Source organism: Equus quagga, chromosome 3, assembly GCF_021613505.1.
Source record: "Equus quagga isolate Etosha38 chromosome 3, UCLA_HA_Equagga_1.0, whole genome shotgun sequence".
Lineage (NCBI taxonomy): Eukaryota > Metazoa > Chordata > Mammalia > Perissodactyla > Equidae > Equus > Equus quagga.
The window spans coordinates 1244663-1266406 of NC_060269.1; the positions used below are offsets into that span (position 1 = coordinate 1244663).

General features: G+C 40.2%; 1 protein-coding gene across 3 annotated transcripts in view; it reads left to right on the forward strand.

The window, feature by feature from the left end:
- TET2 (tet methylcytosine dioxygenase 2) overlaps window positions 1-21744 on the forward strand; it is a 118206-nt gene that overhangs the window by 20820 nt on the left and 75642 nt on the right. For all 3 annotated transcript variants that reach the window (XM_046657214.1, XM_046657213.1, XM_046657215.1), the window contains one exon: window positions 13523-13667. The gene's annotated coding sequence lies outside the window, so the exon portion shown is untranslated. The remainder of the gene's footprint in view (window positions 1-13522; window positions 13668-21744) is intronic.

The following is a 21744-nucleotide window of genomic DNA, read 5'->3' on the forward strand; positions in this document are numbered from 1 at the left end:
GTTAGCTCAGGGCTAATCTTCCTCAAAAAAAAAAAAAAAAGGTGTTCTAGTAGATGATACATTTTTGGTAATGAAATTGATAGGGGCAATTAACACTTTTTTCTAAGTTGGCTATGCTGCTGTTATCTTGTTATGCAATAATATTGCTTATCTGACAGAGCAGAGAGCAAAGTTACTTTGTTCTTATTTCCATAAACCAAACTTTAAATATCCCTTCAGAGAATAGGTGATGTGAAAAAGAATCCTGCTTCTCAGACCACTTAAGAATATAGATTTTATTCTTAAGAGGAAGTTCACTCCTGTGTGCCAATACATAGGATGAAAAGTGTACCTATCTTTAATCCCTAAAGGAAATGTGCATAAAATTGCTATTTACTGTGTACAATTTACTAAAGTCATAAGTTCCTGGAATAATCTTGTATGAAAAGTTCATGCTTATTGAAAAACTTGAGATAATAATGAGTCATTTTACTAAGTAAAGGAAATAAAGTCTAGTTTTGAAAATGATGGATCCGCTACAAGACAAGTTGATGAGACTAGGAAATTCAAAAAACTCACTGATTTATTTTCTCTACTCTTTAGTGAATGTAAAAGCCCATTTATTCAGATAATAATTACGTGGTAAATTAAAACATCTTTGAAATCAGGCTCATATCCTTAGGAGAACTCTTCTTAACAGACTGAAGTATAAACAGGATTATAATTCAACAGATATTAATACTGGTGAGGAAAAACCTTGAGACTTCTTCAGCATTTCAGTTTAACAAAATATTGACTGAGGGTAGATGTATACATGGAAATATAAAACTTTTTATTCACACCTATAAAAATAGTGTATATCGTTTCTTAATAGTAGGTAGCAATGACTTCAAAAGATCATACATCTCCTTGTCAACATACACATTGACAAAATTATTATAAACATGAACTTTACATGCTAATTCTGTTTTCACCCAGGACCTGAATTTGTTCTATAACTTTAGAACATATATGAATAACCGTATTGGTTCACTGGTGAATTCTACCAAACATTTAAGGAAAAAATTATACCAGTTCTCTACAATCTCTCTCAGAGAAGAGAAGGGGAGGGAATACTCTCTAACTCACTCTACAAGGCCAGCATTTCCCTAAGGCCAAAACGAGACAAAGACATTACAAGAAAAGAAAACTGTAAACCAATCTCTCTCATGAACATAGATGCAGAACTCCTCAACAAAGTATTAGCAAATCGAATCCCACAATGCATAAAGAATTATACACTACGACCAAGTGGGATTTATACAGTGAATGTCACACTTACACCTACAGCTAACATCATGCTTAATGGTAAGAAACCTGAAGTTTTCCCCCCAAGATCGGGATCAAGGCAAGGATGTCTCCTCTCACCACTGCTTTTCAACACAGAACTGGAAGTCCCAGCTACTGCAGTAAGGCAATAAAAGGTATACAGATTAGGAGGAAGAAATAAAACTGTCTTTTCTCTCAGGTGACATGATGTTCTATGTACAAAATCTGAAACAATCCACAAAAAAACTCCTACAACTAAGAAGCAGTTATAGCAAGGTTGCAGGATACAAGGTTAATATATGAGTCAATCACTTTCCTATATACCAGCAATGAACAAGTGGAATTTGAGATCGAAAACACATTGCCATTTACATTAGTGTCTACCAAAATAAGATACTTAGGTATAGATCTAACAAAATATGTACAAGGTCTATAGGAGGAAAACTACAAAACTCTGATGTAAGATATCAAAAAAGAACTAAAAAATGAAAGATAGTCCATGTTCATGGATAGGAGGACTCAATATTGTGAAGATGTCAATTCTTCCCAAATTGATCTATAAATCCAACACAATTTCAATCAAAATCCCAGCAAGTTATCTTGTGAATATTGACAGACGGATTCTAAAGTTTATATGGAGGGGCAGAAAACCCGATATCCAAACACAATATTCAAAGAGAAGAACAAAGTTGGAGGACTGACACAACCCAACTTCACATCTTAGTGTAAAGCTACAACAGTCAACATAGTGTGGTATTGGTGAAGGGATAGACAAATCAGTGGAACAGAATAGAGAGCCCAGAACTAGACCCACAAAATATCATCAACTGACCTTTGACAAAGGCTGAAGGCAATACAATGGAGCAAAGACAATCTTTTCAACAAATAGTGCTGAGACAATTAGACATCCATATGCAACAAAATGGATCTGGACACAGACCTTATGCTCTTTACAAAAATTAACTCAAAAGGGATCATAGAACTAAATGTAAAATGCAAAACTATAAAACTCCTAGAAGACAATGTAGGAGAAAACCCAAGTGACCTTGGGTATGAAGATGACTCTTTAGGTACAACACTAAAGACATGATCCTTGAAAGCAATAATGAAAATTAAAAATCTCTGCTCTGCTAAAGTCAATGTCAATAGAATGAAAATATAAGCCACAGACTGGGAGAAAATATTTGCAAAAGACACATCTGATAAAGGGCTGTTGTCCAAAATATGCCAAGAACTCTTCAAACTCAGAAAAGAATAAAAAAATGAAAAACCTGATTTAAAAAATGGGCAAAAGACTTAAACAGATACCTCACCAAAAAAGATATTCAGATGGCAATTAAGCATATGAAAAGATATTCAATATCATATGTCATTAGGGAATTGCAAATTAAAGCAACAGTGAGTTTCCACTACACACCCATTAGAATGGCCAAAAGCTAAAACACTGGCACACCAAATGTTAGTGAGCATGTGGGGCAGCAGAAACTCTTCATTCATTACTGGTGGGAATGCAAAATGGTACAACCACTTTGGAAGAAAGTTTGGCAGTTTCTCACAAAAGTAAACTGACTCTTACCATACAATCCAGCAATCACACTCCTTGTATTTACCCAAAGGAGCCGAAGACTTATGTCCACACGAAAACCTGCACAGGGATGTTTTATAGCAGCTTTCTTCATAATTGCCAAAACTTGGCAGCCACCAAGATACCTTTCAGTAGGTGAATGGATGGATAAACTATGGTATTCAGACAATGGAATATTATTCAGCACTAAAAAGAAATAAACTATGAAAAGACATGGTGGAACCTTAAATGCATATTACTAAGTGAAATAAGCCATTCTGTAAAAGCTACACACTGTTTTATTCCAATTGTATGACATTCTGGAAAAGGCAAAACTCTGGAGAAAGCAAAAAAGATCAGTGGCTTCCAGGGATTACAGGGTAGGAAGGGATGAATAGGCAGCATACAGAGGATTTTTAGGGCAGTGAAACGAATCTGTAATATACTACAATGATGGATCCACTTCCTACATCTGTCAAATTCATAGGATGTGCAGCCCCCAGAGTGAGCCCTAATATAAACTCCACACTCTGGGTGATGATGTGGATGCGGGTTCATCAGTGGAAAGAAATGCACATGCTGGTGGGGATAATGGAAGATAATGGAAGAGGTTGTGCATGTGTGTGGACGGAAGTGTATGACAAATCCCTGTACTTTTCCCTAAAATTTAGAGTGAACCTAAATCTGCTATAAAATATAAAGTTTGTTCATTAAAAAACATGTAAGGCGACCTGAAAAAAACCCTTACATTTATACAAAGAAAATAAACTAGGTATTAAAAGCCTGTCTTCTCTTTCTGATGGGCAGCAGCTATAGTGCTCTCGATTCAAGTCCTCTTTGATGCCTGGTTTTCCAACCTGAGGTTAAGGAAAAATAACCTAATCTCTTCCTTAATTGACCCACAACCTTATTTGCGGTGAACACTTAGCACTGGTTCTTCATAAAAAGATGAGTGGAGGAGGGCATAGGAGATGTCCAGAGGGCAGTCAATGGGCACAATTTAATTGACTTGTGCCCATGGGATGTCAAAAGCTACAAGCCGAATTCATGTACCTGCAGACTCCATGCCTCTTCTCAGAGTTCAGGATGAAAAAGTCTTGCTTGGTTTGTGCAAGATGTCTCCCCTCATCACTCCTCAAAAATGAAGGTGTATGTCCTCTGCATTTAGGAAATGTCTGCTTATAATAGAAACTTATTTTCAGTCAGCTGTTCCACTTAGGTGATTTATGTCACCTCTGACCTGCTTTCTGATAAAGCATGACTTCATTCATGGCTCCGGGGATGACCTGTGTACACTGACCTGGCGTAAACCTAGAGTGTTGAGTCATTCGAGTGGCACTTGTTCGAGGAAGATTGACGTCCCACTGTAAGACTGTCTACGGTGTCAAGCAGCTGCATTCCTAGTGAGGACTAAGTTTATCCCACTGTTAGGTTCTTCTGTGTTACTCATCTTTCCCAAAAGGAAAGATTTTTCTGCCATGCAGAGTATCTGGCTTTTAACGGCTACTGAGCTGAAATAACTTGCGTGTATGAACGGTTGTGCATTTGTTCGCTTCCTGCCTCCTCTGTTACTGGTTCATCCTTGGAGGTCAGAGTGGTTATGCCTCTCTGGTCAGCTGACAGTTGGCCTTTCTTAGAAATGACACTTTCACATCTCTGAGTGTAAGAGTTAGTTTCCACTTAGCTTCTCGTCCCCTCAGTCAGTGAAGAATCAGGATGCTCGGCGTTGATTTCCATGGCCCGTGAACCCTACTCAGCTTGGCATGAAGGGTTTTTCCCCAGACATCCTTCTCATAAGGCAGAATCAGTGGCTCCTTTTCTTCCCCAAACTTCATTTTGCTCAATGATGACCTGGAAACGGTGATTTTAGTCTTTCGCTGTCTTAAGATACTGCACCACATTCCAAAACGTCAGTCGTTAATGCGTAGAGGAAATGCATATTTTCACATACCTGTTTTTTCTACTGATACTTGCACATGTATAAAATGTATGCACACATGTTCTATAATTATTGAGCTCTTTTGTTTTAAAATATATAGTTTCTTTGTTTTATTAGGGAGCTAAGTTATGTGTGTTTATTTCAGAGCTTATTCTTTGCACTCCGGAATATCGTGACATAGAAAAAAATCCTTTACCTTTCTGAAATATCAATATTTGCTACCACTTACTTCTCTCTATCCCACTGTCACAAAGTGTTTCACATTCTAATTGATGTTTCCCTTTTATCATTCTTTATAACTCAATTCCTCATATTTACGCCTCCATATTGAAACTGCTTTCTTAACTACCTCCTGTCCTACTTTAATTTTCATTCCTCGTTTGCCTCTACAAAAGTAAGTTTAAAAATAAAGCCTCTGGTTCTGTAAGTCATCGTTATTATGCTTATTTGTATTTCTGCCTACGATGTTTTAAAACCCTTAACAAAGCTTCCATTATTCAGCCCCTCTCCAAGCTACGATCGGCATACTCTTTGCCAAGACTTTTGTTATTTTCTTTTTTGGAGTGTGTATGTTTTCTGTCTCTGTCTGTCTTTCTGTGTGGCTGTGTTTGTAAACTCTTGATTTAGTCACAATATATATGCTTTTAGAGAAGTTTCTTTTTCTTGGGAATTTCTTGATGATTTTTACTGGGTCATATGATGAACACTGTGTGTCAAGCACCACGGCACAAATAGTGTTTTCCATTTGCTTGAATTCTTCCATTTTAGGAGGACTGGTGGAGATGATCAGCTCTTTTTATTTTGGTCTCTACAACACAGAGGTTGCTAGGTGACTTTAATCTCTTTCAACAAGAGGACAGTCAACAACAACAGCGAAGTCCTGCTCTCTATAGATTTGTATGTTCCGCCTAGAAGATCTAGCAAATAGAAAACGACTGAAAACATTTTTTAATGTGCAGTTCTGTATAGACCACCTCCTACATCTCTGTAACATGCCAGCAAATATTTTTAAATTATGCTGCCATTTTTTCAATGTTATGATTCGCTTGTTCATAAGAAATCAGCTTCTAAGTAGCAATACTTGTACACCATCTCCAGGAAATTTAACATATGAAAGTCTAGTTTATAGATGATAATTAGAAAATGATAATTTTATGAAAAATGTGTCAAAATTTTGTTATTACAATATCTTTTGGATTTCTCATTTATTTATGACTCTCTGGTCTTGAGTGTGATTGAATTTACAGCTTTTTATACTTAATGTCTTTTTTATTTAGGGAGAAATAGATTTAAATTTTTCATTCTTGAGTTCACTTGAAGGTTTAGCCTCATATTTTAATTTTTAAATAATTTTAATAATATAAAAAATTTTAATACAATTTTCATGTATAATTTTGAAAATTTAAAAAAATCTTTCCTACTTACATTTTTATTTCTTCCATCAAATTTCACCCATGATGTTGCTTTCCAGCTACTGCCAATGTTAATAGTTACATTTTCTCCAATAGCAAGTGACAGATTTGCAAAGACGTTTAGCAATTACTCAATGCCTTTATTTAGCCCTTATTCAGGAATCACACGAACAGCCAGAGCTGAGGCGTGGCAGGTGTGGGTGAGTGTGGCCATGCTGACGCTTACTAAAATGTTTCCAAGGGGCCGGAGAATTCTGCTGCCCTAAGCCAAGGGCAAGACACACTGGACCTCCCTGCAGTCCTGCAGCTGAAACAACAGAGCATGGCCTGGCGGTGGCCTCCAGGACCCTCCTCCAGCACCAGGACCCATGCTTTCTCTTGCCAGCTGTTAAGTATTTTGCTTATCACTTGTGTGTACGGCAAGAGGACCATCAATATTTTGTCTTGATATTTACTAACCTGTTTTTAAGAATATCTCATGATAGAAGTATTTTATGTCACGTTAATGACACTTCCAATTTTACAAAATAGATAATTTTTCTTTAACAATCCAGGTAAATATAACTGGAGTTTTCCTATATCTTCTGAAATATTTTCAGTGTAATATTCCATTTTAAGGAACAAGATAAAATTAGGATTTTGGGAAAACTTGTGGAGTTTTCCACTCTCTTTCCTTTGCCTTTTTATTGGAAATAAGATTTGATGAAATTTTCTTATTTAGATTTTTAGAATGAAAAATGTAGACAGTATTATAACTGAAGTAATGTTGCTTTTTAAAAATAGTGATAGATCAAGTGTTAGCAGTTTTATAGTATACGATAAGATTTCATTTTATCGGCAGTTTGCCATCTCATCAAGCATCAGAACTTTTCTCATTGATCCTTTGGTGTTTGTACTGATGTTATTAATTTAATGGCTTTAAACCTCAGCTCACATACCTCATGTGACTTACAGCATCCTCGCGTGAAGATGTTCTTAGGGCTATGAATAATTTATATCATAATTAATGATTAAAAATGCATTCTTTTTATCTTCCATCTGTCTTAAAGAAATGGCAAGGTGGGCTTAATATATACCTAATAATTTTCCTAAAAAGTAGGAAAAAATGACTCATTTTTAAAATATCTAGGTTAATCTTGAGATCTGAAGCAGTTTTTTAAAAAGCACTTACAGTCTACCAGGTTATTGATCCTCAACCTATGGCTGTCACAAATGGATGTAATTAGCAATTCAGTCTAAATGAACCATGGAGGAGCCTCATTACTCTGAAAAATGCATTACACCACTTTATAAGAGGAAATTCCAAATCTAAAGGAGTAGAATATATGCTGTAAAAATTTCTTTGGAATCAATAGTGAGCATTGTGACTATCAGTTACAGTTACGCATTGCAATTGAAGGATTACTCATCATAAAGTTTTATCATCATGTAAGTGTATTTAAATTGGGATCATTCCACCAATACGTTCTTGCTCATGTTTTACACCTTGTTCATTTGTACAATACTTCTTTTTCCTATGTATGTATTTGTTCCATCTGTATCAAATTGGACGGTGTCTAAGTCATAGGGTCATAAAGGCTTAAGCCTCATTTGGAACAGAGATGGCACAGCCCCACGTTTGGTAGACTGCTGCAGTCCTCGGAACCCTTCGTGAGCAGCTCCACATCACGCTGTTATGGAGGGTTAGCGTCAGAATTAGAGCCTGAGGTGGGCTTGTAGCTTGGTTATCTTCTCTACCTGCCTGCTTCCTTAGTTTGCTCATGGGTTTATGAGAGTTATGGGAGAGCAGTTTCTTCTGAGGTTCAACTCAAAACCTAGCTCCCAGTAGAATTTCTGTCCTGCAGTCAACCTTATAAATGTAATCGTCCATACCTACAATTCCTTGTGTGGAGAAAAAGGAAAAAGCAGATGTACCATTAATGTCAGTGCATGTACTCTTCTTCAGCCTGTCCTCTCCTCTACTAGGTGGAGTTTCTAGAAGGGATCCCCAAAGTGTCTGGGCATTAGGAATGGCGATTCTGTTGTAGAGAATTTTGTTTCCTGTTTTCGTGGATGAAAATAAACCATATCGTCTGCTGGCTGTTTGGAGTTGAGTGTTGGGCACACCTCCTTTGCTTTGTAACAGCCCAGCCTCTGAGCAAAGAGGTCAAGTGCTCACAGCCTTGGAGAGTCAGAGAAATGCCTTGTGTTTCAGACGCAGGAGCTTATATATGGTTTTTCTGCTTTATTTTTACTCAATGTTTTTTCTAATGTGGGTTTTCTGTCGTGGTTTTTAAAAATATTCCCTCATAATTTTTTGTTTGTTTGTTTCTGGAAGGTATGTAATTTGGTTTGATAATCCACACACAATGCCCAGTGAATTTATACCTGCACCTCCTCATTCCTGTGTGTAGTTCTTAAATAATTTCTTTGTGCAGTGGACATACTCTGCCAAACGGCTTGTAACTGCTGCCTGGTACTTCAGCTTTGCTTGGCAGCTCTCGTTCTATAAAGATTGTTGATTAGAAACAACCTGGTTTGGCGTATATTTGTTTTTCTCTTAGTGGAATTTGTTCTGTACACACTTACTGAATTTTCTTTGGAGTCTCCACTTGGTCTGTATCAGGAAAAGCAGGGAGTAAATACACAGGGGACGTCCTTTAGTTTTCTTCTTAGAGCTTTAACTCCTGTGTACAGACTTTTTTGAGTACTAGTAGGACGGCCGTTGCTGCCAGGTAGCTGACGTTCTGAAACAGCACTTGCCTTCAGGCACCGGGCAGCTGGGAGCATTTACTTGCAGAAACAGGTCTTGTGTGTGTACGTGAGAGAGAGAGAGAGAGGGACAGAGAGAAGTGGGAGGAGAGCTAATTTGCGGGCATGTCTCGCTGAGGTCAGGAACCTGCTGTTGTGTGAACTGCAGCCTGACCCCATTTGGACCTGGAGGAGGAGCACACGAAGCAGGGAGGCAGCCGAGGCTGCAGCCGGGCTGCCAGGAGGCACCTCCTGCTGGGGAGCTGTGGAGAGGGGCTCAGGGAGGGTGGGCCGGCCGCACGGAGGGGGAGGAAGGACCAGATCCCGCAGGAGGAACATGGTCCCGTTTGGGCCAGAAGTATTCAGTGACTTCTGATCAGTGATGGATCCATCCACTGAGAGCAGAATTTATTTAAGGCCCCAAAGAAAGATTTCTATGTACGATACACAGCCTGGATTTATGAACACATGCTTATAGGAGGAGTGACTGGCTGTAGAGAGAAGTTTTGTCTTTGAGGGAAAGTGTCATCTTCTAGGGTTTGAAATATAGAATAATCTACCTTCACTAAAGTGGGATTTTTTTCTTCACTGAGTCTCCCGTGGACCAGTGGAGCCCTGATGTATGTTGGAGGAACCATGGGCTCAGGCAGCCCTGTGCCCACAAGGTGTGCCAAGGTCATGACTGGTAGGGTTTGAAGATAGAATGGCCAAGAAGGCATTTAATAAATCTTAGCCATTTTTGTTGTTAGTGTTATTTTTTCATCTACAATCTGGAAAATATTGCAGAATGTGGATACTATCCTATTAAAGCACAATGAATAGTTGAAGAAGATAAAACATTACCAGAAAAGGCTTCAATTTAGGGAAACAAAGAAAAATCTATGTTGGCATCACATTATCCTCAGAAAGATTGCAGCTTTGACCGTGAGGTTTATTTCATTCAGTTAAAAATGTAGAAGCATGTGCGAGTGAGAATATTTAAATGTGCCCCTAAGCTTTCATTCTAGTTCCTAGTGTCACTAAGCTTCTCTTCCAAAGCAGGTAGCAAGCACATGAGTTATCATTGTACTGATTGCTGAATGTTATCAGATTGAGGATTTTCCCAAACTGAACAAAGCCAGGGTCACTGACCACTGAGGAGCTGTGTTCTAACAGGAGACGGCGGTCTCTTGCGGGTGTACAAGTTATTGGCTGGGGATGGCTTATTCTCGTTGCGGGGCTGCTTGAGTGATAGAAAACTGGAAGTTTGTCTTTCTCCTGAGTAGTCTGCCAGCTTGGTTCCCAGCCGACCAGATATCTGCCTGAGGTGACACTGTTTCCTCCGGACTCCCCGTCCTGGGCCAGCTTCCAGGGCAGTCCCTCTAAGCCTGCTCAGACCACAGTGAGGCATGGGCACCACTCTCCTGGTCGTCCCAAAGTCTAAAGATCTGCTACCAATCAAGGGCCTTACAGCCAACATTCTCTTAAAACTCTGAGTGGAAAGAATATGTTTTCACTATTCAAGTTTTGTTTTACTGTTTTGGAGGGAAGACAGGAAGGTGAGTGTACAGTTCTGCTGGTCTGCCTTCCTCAGTGTGTCCCTAAGATGCTAACCCAGGCTTAGGACTCCAAGTGTATCCGGACACTGACCCTCTTCTAGTCTTACCAATGCTTCTAAACACACGAGATCTTTCATTGTCTCCAACCCCGACCTCCTGAACTTTGCCTGCCTGATAACTATTCATTTGGAATACATAGATTCCTCAAATACATCATGTCAAGAATTTATTTTGTCATTTCAGATTCCTTCCTAGAATTGTCTATTTCTCTGATTAATAACTATCATTCTTCCAGGCAACCAGATGCAAAGCTTTATTACTATAATTGAGTCTTTCTTTTCTCTCTACATCGAGAGAGTTATTAGTATCTCCCATTTCTCAATCGGTGATATTTCCCTGCCTGATCATTTTACTTCATTTCCTCTGCCACCCTCCTGTTCAGACTCTTCTCACTTTCCTTCTGAACTACTGCAATAAGCCCATAACTTGCAAGTCATAATTTGTCACACCAAAACTTCTGTTACTTCATACTTCTTATGATGGCTGTACAATAAAAAACAGACAATAACAAGTGTTGTCGAGGATGTGGAAAAATTGGAACCCTCATATATTACTGATGGAAATGTAAAAGAGCATAGCCACTTTGCACAACAGTTTTGGCAGTTTCTCAAAAGATTAAACATAGAATTACCATTTGACTCAGCAATTCACCTCCTAGGAATTCCATTCCCAGGAGAATTGAAAACATATGTCCACATGAAAACTTATACATAATGAACACTCATGTTCAAAACAGCTTTATTCACAATAGCCTAAAGGTAGAAGCAACCCACATGTCCATCAATCAATGAACGGATAAACAAAGTGTGGTGTATACATACAATGGAATACTACTCAGCCTTGAAAAGGAAGGAAATTGTGACACGTTTCAACATGGATGAAGCTGGAAGACATAGGCTGAGTGAAATACAACAGACACAAAAGGACAAATATTATATGATTCTGTTTATATGAGTTAGCTAGAATAGTCAAATTCGTAGAGACAAAAAGTAGAATAGTGTTTGCCGGGGACCTGGGGGAGGGGAGAATGGGGAGTTGCTATTTAATGGGCACAGAGTTTCAGTCTGAAAAGATGAAAAAGTTTTAGAGATGGGTGGTGGTGATGGTTACACAGCAGTATGGATGTGCTTAATGCCACAGAACTGTACACTTAAAATATGGTTAAAATGGTAAATTTTATGTTACATATATTTCACCACAATGTAAAAAGACTTATAAATGAATGTTCATAGCAGCATTATTTATAATAGCCAAAAAGTAAAAATAACCCAAATATCCATCACAATAGATGACGAAAGTTTTATGTATCTATACAGTGGAATATTACTCAGCTGTAAAAAGAGGAACGGACTACTGATACACACGAAAACATAGATGAAGCTTGACAACATGCTAAATGAAAGAAAGCAGACAAGAAAAGCCAAATTTCACATGGTTTCATTTATTTGAAATATCCAGACTAGGCAAATCCATAGAGGTAGAAAGGAATTCTCTGAAAGAAAGATGCATGAGGCACTGACTCCTAATGGGTACTGGATTTATTTTGGGAGTGATGAAATTGCTCTGAAATTTGATAGTGGCAATACTAGCACAAGTTTTTGAATATACAGAGACCCATAGAATTGTATACTTTGAAAGAATGGATTTTATGATGTGTGAATTATATCTTAATTTTTAAAAACCCTGAATCTTCAGACATGACTTTTAGGATGCCATGCTCATGAAACAGCATGCCCTAGGCTCAGCTTACTATTTCTAGCTCTGTAACTTTGAGAAAATTAAGTGACCCCCCCTTCCAACTCTGCAAAATGTGAATAATAATAATCATCTCACCAGATGTTTGTATTAAATGAGGTAACATACATAGAGCGTGTGGCGCAGTGTCTGGCATTTACTAAGAAACCAGTAGATTTACTGAGACCCCTCGGGACGTGAGTCCTCAACAGCTTCCAACACTATTCCAGATACTATTTCCAGATATTCCCGAAAACGGCCCAACTCATTTGCATTTGACCAATACTCTTTACATTCTGGCTCAAATCTGCCTCTTCTCCTCATGCTCCTTTATAGAAATCCTTCAGGCAGAAAGGGCTTGTTAGCCTCCCTCTGTTTGCCGTGATGCTCCTGCAGCTGTCTTTGCCTGAAAAGAGTGCTCCCTCCCCTTCCCCTCCCTCTGAATTTCACCTTGCCCTTAGAGCTCAGTCTTCTGAGCTCCTCATGCATGAAACTTTCTCCCTTATTTCAGTGCATGGTCATCTCTACTTTTTGTAGCCTCCAAGATTTTCACTGCATCTTTGGTGAAGCCTTACTTTGGTTGTTTATTATAAAGTATGTATCTCCTAGATCTTTTTAAGGGATGTGTCCAGTCTCGCCAGCTAAATGAAAGCCCCAACACAGCCCCACATGTTATGAGGCTTTACCTTTTCCATAGCACTTGGCAATCGCCTTGATACAATATGTTCTAAGGAAACCTTCACTATCTATGAGTTGTTAGTGCTACACGTCAACAAACGCAAGGGCTTAAGCTAATTATTCTCAATCCTGGCCACACCTTAGAGTCCCCTGGGGAATAAGGTTTCATTTCAGCCCACAAATCAGAATCTCTGAGCACGAGGCCTCCACTTCACACCCAGGCCGTCCTGATACAACCAAGTTTGAGGACTGTCGGGTGCAGCAGGTGGAGTAGTGTAAGCCGGCAGGTCCCAGCTGATTGACCACCACGGTTGAGACATGAGGACCTGATGCAGGCAGAGATGCCCGGGCATGGCCAAGAGCTCCACAAATATCAGACAGTGTTGTTATGCTGCATTTGGGACTTTGATTGCTTTGAGAAAGATCCTCTACCCCTGAATTTTTTAACAGGTGTAGTGGAAATATCCAATGATGGGCATCAAAACTCTTTTAAACTCTACGTAATAGCTTTCGTAACAGATGTAGGTGCCTTGTTCCTTTTTGCTAACTGAAAAATGTTCGAACTCTGTGTCTCTTACAGGCCGACCAACATTCAACAGCAGACCCTCTCAAGATCGTCCATTGCCCTTGCTCCTGTCAGGTGGCCACGCTTGGAAGCAGGAGATGGGCCCAGCAGCAGCCAGCAGGTCATGATCCAGCAGGAGCAGTGAGGGGCAGAGCCGCTGGTAAGACCGTGGGACACCGGGTGCTCAGTGTGCCAGTTAAGTGCTTGGTCCCGGTTTAACAGCCAGTCTCTCTTCCCGACTTTAGCTCTCAGTTATTCCCTACCCTCTCAAATACTTTTAGCATCTATGCTCAGAACACGTGGGCTAGAGTGTAAGACGCATGAATCCCCTAAGTCGTGTGCCGACTATTTGTGTATGCATCTCTGCCTGGAGAGAAGGAAGATTTTCATCAGATTCTTGATGTCTGTGCATTAAAAAACAGAGAGAGATAAGAACCATTCAAATATGACTATAAGCATAGAGAATGTGCTCGCCGTAACCCCTGGTCACGGTGTTTCTCTCCTCCATTTTTACCTCACTTATGGGCCGCTTCGTCTCCATCTTGCTGAGGACCAAAAAGGTGATACTTGTGGTTATTTGCTGATCTGAAAAGTGAGTACCTTCTGAGTCTAGGCATGGGTGCCATCACTGTTTGGCCCCATAAAACTAGCAGAGAACTAAAGTTTAAATGAAGGATCTCGGGAAAGCCATTTTTCCCATGATTTTTCTGAAAATACAAATAGAGGTCTTGACAGGCAGATACCAAATACTTTGCATCATGTTCTTATAGTTGATCTCAATAAAGATCAATTTGTTCTGAATGCTACTCACCTGCTAGTGACTGTCCCAGCCTAGGGCTCATTTATCGTATCATTGTCATTTATATGGATCTATAGAAGTAGGAACTGAGGTATTTTGTTTCCAAAATATTGCAAGTGAGCACTGGAATGAACTCTTCTGCATATACCTGTGCCTGTGCTATAAACCGGTCAAAGTTATGGGTGTAATAACTTTCTTATCGTAGGAAAGAAATGGCGATTAGGTAGAGGAAAGGAAGAATGAGCCTTTTTTTCCTTTTAGCAGGTAATTCAGCTTCAGTTTCACTGAGTCTTGTTCATGCATTCAGCATAACATGTTTCCTAAAAATCCCGTGCAGAGTGGACACTTGCATCCGCTGCAGACGCCCAGGGTGTAAGTGTCTGCTCTGCCACTGGATAGCTCTCAGAGCCTGGCTGTTGCTGAGAAGTCCTTCCCGGCACGTCCTTGGGTAAGCTCCCAGGACTCCTGGGTGCTGCCGTTTCGCAGACCCGGGGCGAGTGCATCTAGATTACGCCTGCCCTGGGTGTTTTAGGTCATCCGGTAAGGGAAAGCGCTCGGCACAGCAGTGACTCTCAGAAGGAAAATTTTCCCCTTGCATGCTAATGTTTTTAGAGTAATCATTGTCACTGAAAATAGACTTCCTCTTTCCCCTCTCTTGCTGGAAAATCTTAGGTAATTATGAATGAAGCATTCTGTGCTCTCCCCCCTCCCTCCCTGGATGCTTCGCCCTCACTGTGGGGACAGGCTACTCATTCTGTTCCTGGCCTGACCAGGCGGATTGAGGCGTGTTTTTAAGATGGGATTTTTATCTCTTCAGTAAAGTCATAACGCTAGTCAAAAGATTTTCTCTTCTTGGAGGTGAGGGGTGGGTAAGGAAGTACAAGTTGAGGGAAAAGTGTAGGATAAATTACTAAGAAGAGAGGACAGGAAATTAAAATATTAGCTGTTAGTTAAAAAAAAAGTTACAAGTAAGTCTCAGAGGAGTTCTTCCCATGTTCATGTCCAAAATGAATCTTATTTTGCATTTAGTTTTTTACGGTTGGATAAGCTCAGCCTAGATGTATTTGCAGAGAAAAATAAGCCTAGGACTTATTTTTAGTAATATTTATTTGTTGTGTGTTCTTGAGAAAAATTTTAAACCTCTTTAAGGCTCATTTTATCTGGCAAGAAGGAAAATAGGTCATAGTCAATAGTAATGGGATCATATAGTATTATATGGATAATATGTGCAGGGCCTGGCACATAGCATGTTCTCAATTTTATATTAGCATTTGTTTATTATTATTCATCACCATTATTAATATTGCCTTCTGTTTTTAATGGTGAATTCATTCAAATTGTATTTTTTGAGCACTTATCAAATACCAGGTTCTGTGTAGGAGCTGGAGTCCCTCTCCTTGTTCAGCTTAGGATCTAGAGTGTGAGACTGACATAAACAAGATAAATAATAAAAATGTCTAGTGTGTTGAATGCCATGAAGTGCTGAGCATGAAAATGTAAAGCAGACAAAGGAAATTGGGGGCATGATGAGGTGGTAATTGAAGGTGAAGTAGTCAGGAAGGGCCTCATGAGAAGATTATATTTTGAGTGAAAACGTGAAAAAGGAATCCCAGCATACCCTGAAGTTACGGGGGGCGGGGTGGAATGTTCCAGGCGGAGGAGAAAAGCTGTCAGCAGGGCAGGAGGAGGCTATCCAGAGTGGTTCAGAGAGAACCTGAACCTCTTAGGCAGCTGGTCACGTGCCACCAGTGATGATTTACACACAAACCCGAGAAGGGATGCAGGTAAGAACCGCGCAAGTTCAAGGAATGGTGAGGTCCACCCAGACTAAAAGGAAACTGCAGAGAAAGGCGGCAGGCTGTGGCCTGGGTCCTGACGGAGAGGAAGAATTTGGATAGTTGGTAAAAGGGTACAAACTTTAAGTTATAAGATGAATGAAGTCTGAGGATCTAATGTGTAACACGGTGACATAGTTGATAACGTATTGTAAAATTGAAATTTGCTTAGAGAATAGAACTTAAGTATTCTGAAAAAAATAAATAAATAAAACTAAATATTTGAGGTGATGGATGTGTTAGTTAACTTGATGGGAGAAATTCTTTCACAATGTGTATGTATAGCGAATCATCGTATTGTATGCTTTACATATCCTACAGTTTTATTTGTCGTTTATACCTCAATGAAGCTGAAAAAAAAGACCTCCAAAGAAAAAGCTCTAATTAAAGTTAGTTTTATATGCATCACAGTTGCATAGCCCACACACTGTCAGCCATAAAACAAACAAACAAACAGAATACAAGGAATGGCATCCCAGTGGAGAGAAGTGGAGGAGAAAGAGCATGAGATGGAGTGAAATGAGGATGTTGGCTTTGAGGGCTGGGGTGCTGGGCAAAGGAGTGGGGGCGGGGGGAGAGGCAGAGGAAGGTGACCTTGTGTGGAGTGGCAGGTATGGGGGAAAAGATGGAAAATCAGGTGACGCCAAGTTCTGTAAAACCGTAAGGCTAAGCTAAAGATTATTACATGCCATCCTACAAATATTGAGGAACAATTGAAGCAGGCAAGTAACCAGCTGAATTCAAGTCTTTAGCAATATTATTATTCTGACAAGTTTAGAAGAGTCAGGAGATGAAGGAAGTGGTTGGAGTGGTTTAGGAGTGAAGTCAAGAATATGGGTTATGATCATAGAGATAAGAAAAAGGAAGATAGATTTCATATCTTTTAAGGAAAAATCATGAGAGTTGACTCGCTAACTGCACATAGAACATAAAGTTTTCTCTTCCACTTTGAAAATGACCAGTTAAGTGTTGGTGTTAAAGGACAGAGGGAGTCAGGGTGCCCGAGATGCTGTGCATGCGACCTCCCTAAGGTCCCATCATCAGCCTGGCCTGGCCCCAGTCTCCATGTTGAGAACCGCCCCCCCCCCCCCCCCCCAACCCATGCTGTCTTTGAGAAGTGTTGGTGATAGGTGTTATGCCAGCTGCTTGTGGAGAGCAGAGTTAGAAGGTTTGGATTCACCTGTTAGCACTGGCTTGTAGCTATTTAATTAATGGGGACATTTTCACCCTCTCTCATGAAACAGTTCTACTTTGTTTAGAAAGGGTCACAGAAGCCTTGGCAAGATGAGAAGAGGGTCCTTGTCTGAATATGCTTAGATTCTCCCACCTCTGGTCATGGTTGATGTTTCCTGAGCTAAAATAAGTCATCTATCTCTTCAATAGTTTGAGATGGAATAGTTATTTCTATCATTGTACTTTTTTTCTGTTTATCTTTTAGAAGAAAAATGACTTTTGTTATCTCAAATTTAAATCACCACTTAGACTTTAAAATTAAGGCTTCAAGTGTCCCCTCCGTACAGACCAACCTTATAAACTGAAATCCATCATCATTGTCCCAAGAAGCCTGGTCCGTTCATCCTTGGAGTCATAAGACTTCAGACAGAGACTCTGGAGCTCTTCCAATGTGGTCTCCTCAGACTATTCTTCTGTAGCCCATCTGTTTGTTATTAAATGTTTCTTATATTTAATAAAATATATTTATCTTGCAAGTGAGTAGAAATCTATTTAAAAGAGAAAGTGTTTATTTTACTATTTACAAGAGTGCTACAATTCTTTCTTTATGTATTTTTCTACTCTCCCCATTACACATGCCCGCCATGATACAAGTCATGACTGAACTGTGTGAAAGTAAAACCTTTGGTATATGTGGTGTCTGGTGTACATTTTAAGGCCCACATTGGTCTCATAGCCTCTATGTCCCAAGAGAATGAATTGTGGAGGACTTGAGGTTCTCATGGGACTCTGCTGCAAACGTTAGCAATTCATAAATTCACACATAGCACTGTGGTATTTTGGGCACGAATGCCTATGCACGTATGACATGTACTTTGAGTTTAGAACCAGTGAGCCACGCTAAAACAGACTGCACTCTATGAAAGTTATCTTCGTCATTCGTGTTTCGGTTTCCCCATCAAAAGATGAAGTGTCAGTTGCCTCCATTGATCTCACAGGATATTTTAAGCAGAAATGAAAGAGTCTTGGTGAAAACACTTCGTATTCTGAAAGAAAGGTGCATGCAAATAAGGGCACTATAAATGTGTACCCACCTTTGCAGATGTTGACCTGACCAAACCTTTTCCTCAAGATGTGAAATTACTGTGTTATCTTGGCCTTTTTTATGTTGAAAGATTGACAGAACAAGTGATGGGTTTCTGGAGAGTCTGCAGTCATGTAGTTGACATTGCATATGTGTATAACACTTCTGTAATCCTCAACCAAGGGCACGGATAGTCCTTAAATCTTGGTGGGAATCTTGGAAGGGCTTTCAAAAAAAAGCCTTGGCTATGTTCTCAAGATTTTGAATCCCTCTCCACACTCACACATGTGCATACACATGTGCACACGCACAAACACATGCAAACAACATCCTTCCTAAAATCCTCCCAACCAACTTGCTCCTGCTTTGTTGAGAACATTGAACTTGCTAGGCAAGAACTTCAACCACTTTCTTTTCCACCTACACCCCCAAATCCAGCTTATCCCCACCTCTGCCTATTCTTAGCACTCTTCAGAATTTCCTTTCTCCATTAGGTAATCATTTCCTAATTCTTCCCTCTGCTTCAGTTCTGTGTTTTTCTGTGGTCATTTTAGAGTGCCGCAGCGTGCTTGTTCTTAAATGCACATCTGACCAAGTGCACCCCTTCTTGATACCTTCGATGGATACCCATTGCCAAACTTTGTTAAGGCAGTAGAAGACACCCCCACCCCCACTGTGCAAAGTTTTTGCCATTAAAATGGAGCTCATCTGGTCAGTGCAGAGATGGGTGCAATGTGGGGGCTCTTAGGGCCCCTCCCCTACCCGCCTCTTCAGCCAGCGTGACCCTGAGCAGCTCCTCGAACCTTTGGTATCCGAAGAACTTAGTGTGGACAGCCATTGGCCTACAGGAAGTAGATCAAACTCTGTGCTTGCTGTTCCTCATCTGGCTCCTGACTACTCTTCCACCTCCTGGTCACCATAGTGTCCCCCAGACTCTCTGATGTAATTATTCCCAGCTCTTTATAGGTCTTGAACATAGCATCATAGTTCACACATCCAAGCCTTTGTGCGTGCTGTCCTCTCCCAGTTAACTGCCCTGTTGCCGTCAAGACTCAGCTCAGGTTTCTCATCAGCAAGGCCTCGTGTCTGTGGCTCGGTTGTTCCTCAAACATCGCACCTCCTGTAGTCCTTTGTGCCTGTATTCTCGACAAACTCTAGAGTCCCTAGGACAAAGGCTGTGTCTCATCTTCTTGTTCCTAACATCTTGCACAGTGTCTGGTCACATAGTAGGCACTTACTCATACTCTTCAAAAGAACAAATTCACTCTGTGATCCTTTTCATATCTTTATTTTTCTTTGTCACTTCTGGCTCCTTCTTAAAATAGATACAGCACCTACCCCTTAAGGGATGGAGGTGAGGGGCTGTGGAGGGTAGGTGGTTAGAACTTCAAGGGTCTAGGCATGGTGATCTCATGTCCAAAGTTACGTTATTTCAGAGCTGGAACCTCAGAGATACTCAACTGGAACCAACACTTGGATAAGTTACATTTGATACTTGTGATTTTCTTTTCCTAAAGTGTCCTACTCAAATTAGATTTATTAAAGTTGGGATTTGTGCTTTTGCTGGCTATTTGGGGAGACCTCAGGGATGCATTCAGGAGTATTGATGAGCATAAATGTTTCATGATAGGAAGAGAAGTTTGAAAGCTATGGTGGATGATAGTTGATGTCTATTGGTGATAATTTTGATGACTAAACACCCCCAATACCTGTGTAGTGAGATGTGAACGTAGGAAATGTTTTGCAAATTCCAGAAAGTTTAGTTGATGGTAGGGTTTCTTTTCCAGCAGTACCTCCTCAGGTGGAAGGAGGGGGGCGGTCGGGTGCTCTGGAATGCAGGCGCTGGCCAGTGTTTGGGGTTGCTGTCCTGGGGCTCTGTGATGTTACGAGGACACAGGGCTAAATCAGCAGGCGGGACCTCTAGAGGGCATTTAGGAAGACTTCTGAGCTCCAGGCTCCCTAACCAAACAGTAGCGTGATTATTAAAATCCATAGCTTTAGAAGAGAGTCAATAAACATCCCACATCAAATGCAGAATTGAATACTTAGGCATTTTAAATGTATTTCATTTAGAACAAAAATTTATAGCCTTCTGTCATATATTGAAAGTATAAAAGCAGATGGTCTCAAAAAAGATTTTTTTCTCTTATTAAGTTTCATACTTTCAAGGTAAGAGAGAGGAGTTTTGTTTGTATAATTTGTATTTTATTTGTCCTTTTTCAAAAAGTTCTACCTTCTTAGAGTGAATTACTTTCCAGACATTTTAGAAATTGAAATTACTATGATGCTTATGCTGTTAGTAAGTCCTCCTAGAGTAGAAAGGTAGGAAAGCTTGTCTGAATGTGCACAGCATGTATTCAGTGTTGAATCAGTGGTTTTTGATTGGGTGATGGGGTTATCATCCTATAGGAAAGAAGATGAGTTCAGATCAAAATGTCTTTATTGATGATGTAGCAGAGACTCGTGTCTCTTCATTAACATGGGTTGTACAACTGGAATACATCATAAAATGCCTGCTTCAAACCTCTGTTGGCGCCAGTCAGAGAAGGCAGAAAGGGGAGAGATGGGGAGAGAAGTGGCCAGGAGATAACAAAGGACAGTTTCCTAAATTTGTGAGACTCAAAATGTTTCTGAAATTGCTACTGCTATCAGCTGAGAGAAAATTTATATATTTTATTTTTTTATTTTTATTTTTTGTTTTTATGTTTTTTAAAATTGGCCCTAAGCTAACATCTGTTGCCAATCTTCTTTTTTTTTTCTTTTTTCCTTCTTCTTCTCCCCAAAGCCCCCCAGTACATAGTTGTATATTCTAGTTGTGAGTGCCTCTGGTTGTGGCATGTGGGACGCCCCCTCAACACAGCTTGATGAGTGGTGCCAGGTCCACACCCAAGATCCAAACCAGCGAAACCTTGGGCCACCGAAGCAGAGCCCACGAACTTAACCACTCTGCCATGGGGTCGGCCCCAATTTATATATTTTAAAGCTTAAAGAAAATGGTATTCCTTTCCCATGCCATGCAGGAATCTTCTTTCCTGCCTTCCTACAAATTGCTAGTCTCCCACCTGACTGGACTCTTCAGTAATGGGAGATGCACTGCGTTAGTACATGTTTACAAAGTTCTTATTGTTCAGTATCATGCTGAGCTAGAATCTGCGTGTATTGAAGAATGTTGAATCCCTTTATTACGTAAAGGTCCCTTAAATATCTGTTTGGTATTCGGTATTTCAGAAACGATCAGACCATCATAGGGCTCCCCTACCCCGGTCCTCCAGACGTCACACGTTTGTTGACACGGTCCGCGGGCGCGCTCAGCTCTGCGGCCCCAGAAGGCAAGGCTCCATCACGG